The sequence below is a fragment of the Zingiber officinale genome, chromosome 9A, assembly GCF_018446385.1.
Source record: "Zingiber officinale cultivar Zhangliang chromosome 9A, Zo_v1.1, whole genome shotgun sequence".
Lineage (NCBI taxonomy): Eukaryota > Viridiplantae > Streptophyta > Magnoliopsida > Zingiberales > Zingiberaceae > Zingiber > Zingiber officinale.
In genome coordinates, this window is record NC_056002.1 from 52,647,404 (window position 1) to 52,656,394 (window position 8,991).

The window sequence follows — 8,991 nt, forward strand, 5'->3', positions numbered from 1 at the left end:
CGGTGACAATATGAAGCATCACTACAAACAAAATATACATCAGCCACATGCGGCTGGAATATTTATATACACACAACACAAATAAATACAATGCATGTCGGCACGGCTTAAACACAAATACAACACCAAAACCATAAGATAGCCACATAGCTATACACAAATACAATGCCAAAAATAAGAAAAGAATATACAAAAGAAAACAAACACGATCTTCGGATGTGACGTAGGACCCGGCAGACAGGATACTCCGAGCGACACCAACCATCTACAAGCTACCTGAAAACATAAATATATACATGCGGTGGTGAGTATAGGTAACTCAGTGGGTAATAGACAAGATAGTGCATGGTCTATAAATAAAACATGGAGATCACAAGTATACAGTCTCAGTAGGGAATAAAAAAAACATGATCATACTATCATAATCAATGCATCTGAACATATCAGACCTACTAACCTGACATACATACTGTGTTGGAGGATCGGTGGCCGGCTTGAAGGGGGTTGGATAGATAGGCCACCCCCAAATCGATTTCTTCTCAACACAAGGGTTAGTTCATAGCGGAATATACTAAAACTAAGGCAATGAAACAAACAAGAATGCAAACGCTAACAAACTCGATGTAACGTGGTTCGAAGATGATGTTCCTACTCCACGGCGTGTCCTTGAGGTGGACGATCCCTTGATCCTTCGGTGGATCAGTCCCCGGCAATCTCCGGCTAAAGCTTCTCCTTCTCGGTGGAGCAAACCTCTCACAAGGGCACTCTTCCTCTTTACAAGATGGAGTTAGAATTAGGAGGAAGAGAATTGACTTGGGAGCTTTGGGCACAAAATTGGAGTTAAACTACAAGCATCAGTCACCTCCTTAATGCCCCAAAGCTCTCCTTAAATAAGAGGAGAGAGTTGATCATTAATCAACTCGACACCACCGATCGTCCAAGCACCACCGATCGGTGTGTCTGACCCACCCAATCGCAGAAAGTCAACCGCTAACGATATGCATACCGGTCGGTTCGTGACCACCGATCGTCCCTCAGAAACAAGCACGTAACGCTTAGATCACCGATCGTCAATCGACTGGTCCCAGTACATTCACTCCTCTCATCCTTTCCGGAGTCGCCTTTGAAGTCCTCTTTCTCGGCCTTCGTCCCTCAGATGCACCCGAGCCCGCGGCTCCTCTCCGTGCCATCCTTCGCGTTGCCTTGAAGTTCACTTCCCTCGGCTCCACTCCATTGCTCCTCGTCCGACGATCCCTCGGATGTCTTCCACACCATCCTTCACCCTCAAGGATCCGAGCCCTTGGATGAGCTTCCCACACTTGGCCACACTAAGTTCCACATGTATTTCTCCAAGTCCTGCAAGACTCAAAAACATATCAAATACATATGAAAGCCTAACTTAAACTCTTTGATACACACATCAAAACCTAGGTCGATTGCACCAACAATCTCCCCCTTTTTGATGTGTGGCAATATGTTTAAGTTAGACATAAATAACAACTTTGAAAATTTGAAGCAATATGTAAACATGAAGCATAAAACCCAAGCTCCCCCTTAACACATGCTCTCAACCTTAATTTTCAAAGATTTGCACACAAGTAAACCAAATAGGTTACTAACTTAACCTTCCCTTTTCTCCCCCTTTGACACCATCAAAAATATTGTACCAGACACGTACACATACTATGATATCAATTCCAACCAATTTTGGACCAAAAACTTGATTTCAGAAATCCTCAGAGTGCTGGAAGGCTGGTACCAGTCGACTGGTACCTGTCACAGTCGACTGGTACATGCTGAACTCAAATTTCAGCCTTCTGAGGCCAACTTCAGAAATGCATAAAAAATTCCAGAAAATATGATTTCATGAAAAGTCAAAGTATTTTTGAAATTTTGCCCCAATCTCAAAAAGTCTCAAAAACATGCAAGTTTGTATCAAATTAAGGCTCAGTTTTGCAATCACATGATTTAATATAGCTATATCACAGTAAATAAAACATAGAACTGTTTTCAAAACATTTAAAAATATCCAACTATGATCTATGGGCAAGATGTCCATTAATTAAACATTTTCTTTCCCCATAGTTGGCCTATGATCACTAAAAATTTGATACAAATCATAACTCATCAAAATGCCATAAGCATAAGTGAATTATTAGTATCATTCTAATATCTCACATTTATGGTTGAAAAATCATGCAAATCATTGTGAGATAAAGGTAACCTTTACTTAGTCCTCTTGATCATGAATCTCTATCAAGGCTAAGTCCTCCCCCTTAAGGTCTCAAGTCAACCATTTTTCAAAAATTTGAGTTATGATTTCATTGGTTGACTAAACCCAAAATCCCCTAACCCTTAAGGATTGATTTTGGCACCCAATAGAAATTCTTTCTAATTGGGTTAACCAAATATTCCTTGGGGATCCATTTTCTATCTATGATCTTGGTTTTTGATTGCCCCCTAGCAAGTAAACAATGATAGGTCTTTTCATTATTTGGTTCATTGTATCCTATCCCATTTTTCTTAAAACTTGACCTTTGGCTCCCAATGATCATATTTAGGGTTTTTGAGCCAATTTCAAATTTCCTAAGGGCGTTGGTAAGGTATTCTACCTTTTCCTTTAATTTCCTATTTTCCTCTTCTAAACATGAGTCATTTGAAAATTTTGAAGAAGAAGCATGCAAATCACTATCCTTAGAACACATGGATTCTAATTTTTCATTAAGCATGCAAATTTCATTTTTTAAAGATTTGTTTTTCCTTTTTGCCTTAAACAAATCATCATTTGTACTTGAAATAATTTCAATTAAAATATGAGGAGGAAGATTATGTACCTCACTTATCGAGAAGTCCGAATCCGATGATTGACCTCCCCCTTCACTTGAGCTCCCCTCTTCATCTTCACTTGAGCTCCTTCCTTCTTCTTGTTCGGATGAGGTGGAGGCGACATCATCAATCCCCATGAGAGCAAAATTGACTATGTGATGCTCTTCTTCCTCCGATGATGATGAAGGATCATCCCATGTTGCTTTTAGGTTTTGAGCCTTCTTCCCCTTTTCTTTTGTCTTCTCCTTCTTCTTCTTCCCTTCCTTCTTTTTCAAGAGAGGACAATCATCTCTTATGTGTCCTTCTCCTTGGCAATTGTAGCAAATTATCTTCCTAGTCCTACTTTTGCTTCTTGAGCTTTTCCTAGCATGAGATTTGTTAGATGAAAATTTTCTAAAATCTCTTCTCATTTTCCTTACCATATACGCCTCTTGATCACTATCCATTGAGGCGCTTGATTCTTCGGAGTCGGAGGATGGTGGGGATGAACACTTCTTCTTCTTACCCTTTCCCTTGTTTGCCACAAGGACTACTCCTCTTGATCTATTTGCTTCTCCCTCTAATCCTTCAACCCTTGTTTCGTGAAGCTCCATGGTTGAGAAGAATTCATCTAGAGAGCTCTTCTCTAGATCCTTTGAAATGTAGAATGAATCTACAATGGAGCTCCATGTCGAGGATCTTGGGAAAGCATTGATAGCTTTCATTATGATGTCCCGGTTGGAGAGTTTCTCACCTACACTTGTTAGTCCACTTAAGATTTCTTTAAATTTAGCATGAAGTGTAGATACCTTATCTCCCTTCTCAAGCTTTACATTGTTGAGTTGAGTTCGGAGGAGGTCTCTTCTTGCCAATTTAGCCTCCGATGTGCCTTCATGAAGCTCCACTAGCTTCTCCCACAACTCCTTGGCGCTTGAGTAGGTTCCAACTCTTGTTACTTCTTGTTGGGGAAGAACATGTAGTAGATGATGGATGGCTTTCGAATTCGTTAAATGTTCTTCCCTTTGCTTCTTGCTCCACCTTGTTTTCTCAAGTATCTTGTTGTCTTGATCCCTAGGTATTTCGAAACCATTTTCCATGATTAGCATAATATCAAAATCGGTTTCGAAGAATACCTCCATTTTCTTCTTCCACCAAGAGAAGTCTCCTTCGAATTTGGGTGGATGAATGTTTGAGCCGGCCATTTGATGATGTTGTTCTTCTTGGCGATTAGTCCGTTAAAGAGCTTCCTCGCTCTGATACCAATTGTTGAAGGATCGGTGGCCGGCTTGAAGGGGGGTTGGATAGCTAGGCCACCCCCAAATCGATTTCTTCTCAACACAAGGGTTAGTTCACAGCAGAATATACTAAAACTAAGGCAATGAAACAAACAAGAATGCAAACGCTAACAAACTCGATGTAACGTGGTTCAGAGATGATGCTCCTACTCTACGGCGTGTCCTTGAGGTGGACGATCCCTTGATCCTTCGGTAGATCAGTCCCCGGCAATCTCCGGCTAAAGCTTCTCCTTCTCGATGGAGCAAACCTCTCACAAGGGCACTCTTCCTCTTTACAAGATGGAGTTAGAATTAGGAGGAAGAGAATTGACTTGGGAGCTTTGGGCACAAAATTGGAGTTAAACTACAAGCATCAATCACCTCCTTAATGCCCTAAAGCTCTCCTTAAATAAGAGGAGAGAGTTGATCACTAATCAACTCAAACCCCGACACCAGTCGACTGGTGTGCCGTTGGACCCAGCCAACGGCTCTCTGCAGAAAGTCAAATCCTGCCAACGGCTATGTACCAGTCGACTGGTCTCAGGACCAGTCGACTGGTCCCCGTAGCCGACAAGCACAGAATGCTTCTGTGCATTCTGTGAAGTTGGATCAGTAGACTGGTCCCATTACCAGTCGACTGGTCCTAGTACATTCACTCCTCTCATCCTTTTCGGAGTCGCCTTTGAAGTCATCTTCCTCGGCCTTCGTCCCTCAGATGCACCCAAGCCCACGGCTCCTCTCCGTGCCATCCTTCACGCTGCCTTGAAGTCCACTTCCCTCGGCTCCACTCCATTGCTCCTCGTCCGGCGATCCCTCGGATGTCTTCCACACCATCCTTCACCGACTCAAGGATCCAAGCCCTTGGATGAGTTTCTCATACTTGGCCGTACCAAGTTCTCATGTGTTCCACCAAGTCCTGCAAGACTCAAACACATATTAAATACATATGAAAGTCTAACTTAAACTCTTTGACACACACATCAAAAGCTAGGTCGATTGCACCAACATACTGTACACACCACAACCGACATAATGATAGATACATACCCAATCTGGAATCAACACCTGGTACAATGGTCAGCAAACTCACCATATCTGCAACAGACCTACTCGTGACACCTGTGCAATATAAATACGACTGCAAATACATGTAAAATAAATGACATGTATGCAGCATGACAACCATATGCAACAAGCATAACTCAAACAAGTGCAACAACCACAATCACATGCAACTAGTATCTACTAGGCATGTATGCAAATATATATCCACCAATGCACCGCGCATCATATGTAAATGTGTATGCATGCTCTATGGTCACCCCCGCCACCTCTCCAGACACCACGACCCATGTATGGCCGAGAGGCTTGGGCCCGTGACAAACCGTACAAGCCTCACGCACGTAACTGCTATAAAGCGACTGAGGCGGCAGTATACTATGTAGTTATCTAACTACATAGCTAAGGGTCTCTGACCACTCACAACTCAAGCCCCCTGACTATTGTACCCTCAAGATCCACTACTCCAGAGTGGTCGAGGCTGACAGAGTAAAAACAATGAGCAGCAGAGTAAGCGCGACAGGACATAGCTCCACTCCCAGCTACCACTCTCCATCAGTGGTAGAGTGGACAGCTATAAAAGACTGGCGACCCTCTCAACCACAAGGGAGACTAGTCGTCAGATGCAATGAATGATGAACATGATATATATATAATCATGATACAAACACCGTCATCATCCATGCAACCTCTAAACCACATAAGCACTCCACAACATGAATATAATCGTCATGATAAATTCACACATCCCACCAAACACATGTACACAACTACCCACGTATGATCAACCAAAAATCTCTAATAATTCCACTAGACACATATACACAGAACATAAGTACAATCAACATGTATCCTCCAATAATAAACACATCAGACACGTGTATAAACCATAAACATACAATCAACACAACTCCTCCAAAAGTGCATAACCAAACACGTGTGTACATACAACATGCAAATGTACGGTCAACATGATGACTCCTAAAACACCAACCAAGCTACATACAATCCACATTATATGCAAAATCAGCATGGTAAATCCAATCACTCGACAATCCCTACAATACATACTTTACACGCGTAATCACAGCAGAGTAGAAATCAAGAGTTGAGACTGTATATGATATAACTAGATCATCTCTAAGCTCAAGCAAAAGTATCAAGCAGGAAAAACAGCAAATGAACCCGATATAAGGTAAAGTAACCTAATCCGACAAATAACAACCATGCACCAAGCTCAAGGAAAATACATAAAGGCAAAGGAAAAAATACCCACCTTTATACGTCGATCGTGCTAAAATAAATCCCACATCGTGATGATCGTCCCATATCACGGTCCTGCATAAATCAATATATATATTTTATTTAGCTAAATTCATAAGAATTAAAATAGCTAAATAAAATACCTACCCAATTAGGATAACTCCACTCAAATATAATCTCTGAAAAATCCTCCAAATAATCCTTAATCACACAACCCAAACTCATCCATTAATCAAAATTCCATCATATACTCTAATTCATCCCTACTCATCACAATATCAATCCAATGAACTCGATTAATGATCATGTAATCATCTACCACAAGCCACTCCACTAATCAACCAAACCGCAACAACTTACAACCCTAAATCCACTATAAATCCAAAGCAATCCGAGATTATCAACTGAGTATAACTTAATCAATTTGAATTCTCATTCTAGACACATCTCCTCATCATTAACTAGTTAATTAATCTAACATAGAAACGAATCCAGATATGTGACAATTTGAAGCTAAAAAGATCTTACCCTAATCCAACCTGTAGATCTACAATAGCTCGGTGAAGAGATCTGAATGCCCCAGCTGATGGCCTTTATTCATGATCTTAAGAACAAATCAAATAAGAACCGTTCAATAGACCATAGATCATTGCCACAATAGAATTTCAAATTGTTTCCAACTTGAAATTAACACATCTTACCTCAAAGCATATACCCCCAACAATTGATTTGCTATGGAGAAAATTGCTGCAGGAAGCAAAACTGGAGCTACTACTGGAACCAAGAAACACCACTGTCCTCCAAACAAAACCTCTTGTCGACAGCTACCCAAAGAAACCCTACACCAATTCCTTCCAAAATCAATTCCAAGAAGAAATCGTACAGCACTGTATCTGATGGAACTCCATAAACAGAACCACATTTACCTCAATTGAACCCCTACCTCTTCACTCGAGGCTTCAATCAACTGCAAGGAATGGAGAAGATCAAGGTCTGCTTAGGGAAGAACCATCACCAGGTTGATCCGACGTCGCCTCCTAGACCAGATCAGAGAGAACACCATAACTGAACCCAATTACACAAAAATCCTTGAATTCACAGAATCTCTCGACCAAGCCTTACCTCAACCAATCCCTACAGCTGGTGTCGTGCGATCCACAGCTACTGCGACGAGGAATGGGAGCTAGGGCTCCGATTCTTGCTCTGGTCCAAGATCAAGTCATGCTAGGATGGCGTCGTGGGTCAAGAAGGAGGTTACAGACCCGAAGCTAGGGCTCGGGAAGCGGTGGCCAGCATCGGCTGCTCATGGATGTCGGGCGATCGGCGAGTCGAAGCAGCACAGGGTCGGCGTCGCGAGTTAGGGGAGGAATCGCGAGGGAGAGGGAGGAGAGGATCGACAGCCAAGAGAGTTTGGTGTTGGTGAGGCACGCAGAGGATAGGTCGCTGCTGGCGGTGAACTCGCGGTGGCTGGCGATCGGGCGAGGAGGAATCGCCGGAGAGGAAAGGGGGTTTCGGGCACGTGTGAGGAGGAAGAGATCGGGAGAGTGAATTTGGGATATTAGGGATTAATAAACTTAGCTTAGGTTAATTAACCTCTAAGTTTATTCCCTAATCAACTCCTATTTAAGGGGTATCCCAAACAGGCTTTCACTGTACCCCGAATCCATCCCCTTAAAACGGGTCATACGGACTCCGTTTAAATCCCGAAAAATTTCTAAAAATTTCTGAAAAATCCAATAAGATTTTTCGTCTAACAATATTTATTATTTAATTTTTCGATATCTTACACTTGTGGTTCATTACATAGTCCTCTTCTAAAAATCGGGCATTGGTGATAACAATAACCTTATGATCTTTAGGATTATAAAATAAACCACCTTTTGTTCTTATAGAATAACCCACAAACAAGCAAACTTCTGTACGTGATTCCAACTTATCAGTATCTCCCTTCAGCCCATGTGTTGAACTACCTCAAATTCGAAAATGTTTCATACTAGTCTTACGCTCATTCAACAATTTTATAGGAGTAGAAGGTACTGACTTAGAAGGTACCAAGTTCAGAATATACACTGTCATTTCCAGAGCATATCCCCAAAATGAATTTTGTAATTCTGAATAACTCATCATTGATCTAACCATTTCCATAAGAGTCCTATTCCTTTGTTCCGCTACACCATTCTGTTGGAGTGTACCAGGTACAAACAGTCGGGATTGAATCCTGGCCTCTGATAAGTAATTCCTAAACTCTCCTAAGTGGTACTCGCCACCACGATCAGACCGTAGTGTCTTGATACTTTTATCATGATGTTTCTCCACATTAGCCTTGTACTCTTTGAACTTATCAAAGCATTTAGACTTGTGGCGCATCAAGTAAATGTACCTGTATCTCAAATAGTCGTCTATAAAAGAGATAAAATATTTGAAACCACCTCTTGCCTGGATAGTTATAGGTCCACACAAATCAGAATGAATCAATTTCAACACATCTTTGGCTCTATACCCCTTGGCCTTAAAAGGTCTCTTGGTCATTTTTCCTTCCAAGCAAGACTCGCAAGTTGGAAAGTTTTCCACCATCAATGAACCCAAAAGT

At 41.6% G+C, this 8,991-nt stretch overlaps 1 long non-coding RNA gene across 1 annotated transcript; it reads right to left on the reverse strand.

Moving 5' to 3' along the window:
* Window positions 1-214: 214 nt before the first annotated feature.
* On the reverse strand, window positions 215-7,955 carry LOC122021886. The gene is made up of 6 exons (XR_006122682.1): window positions 7,524-7,955; window positions 7,328-7,438; window positions 7,103-7,240; window positions 6,930-7,005; window positions 6,415-6,476; window positions 215-276 (listed from the first exon to the last, which is right to left on the reverse strand). It is a non-coding gene; the product is annotated as an uncharacterized LOC122021886 (long non-coding RNA).
* Window positions 7,956-8,991: the final 1,036 nt, after the last annotated feature.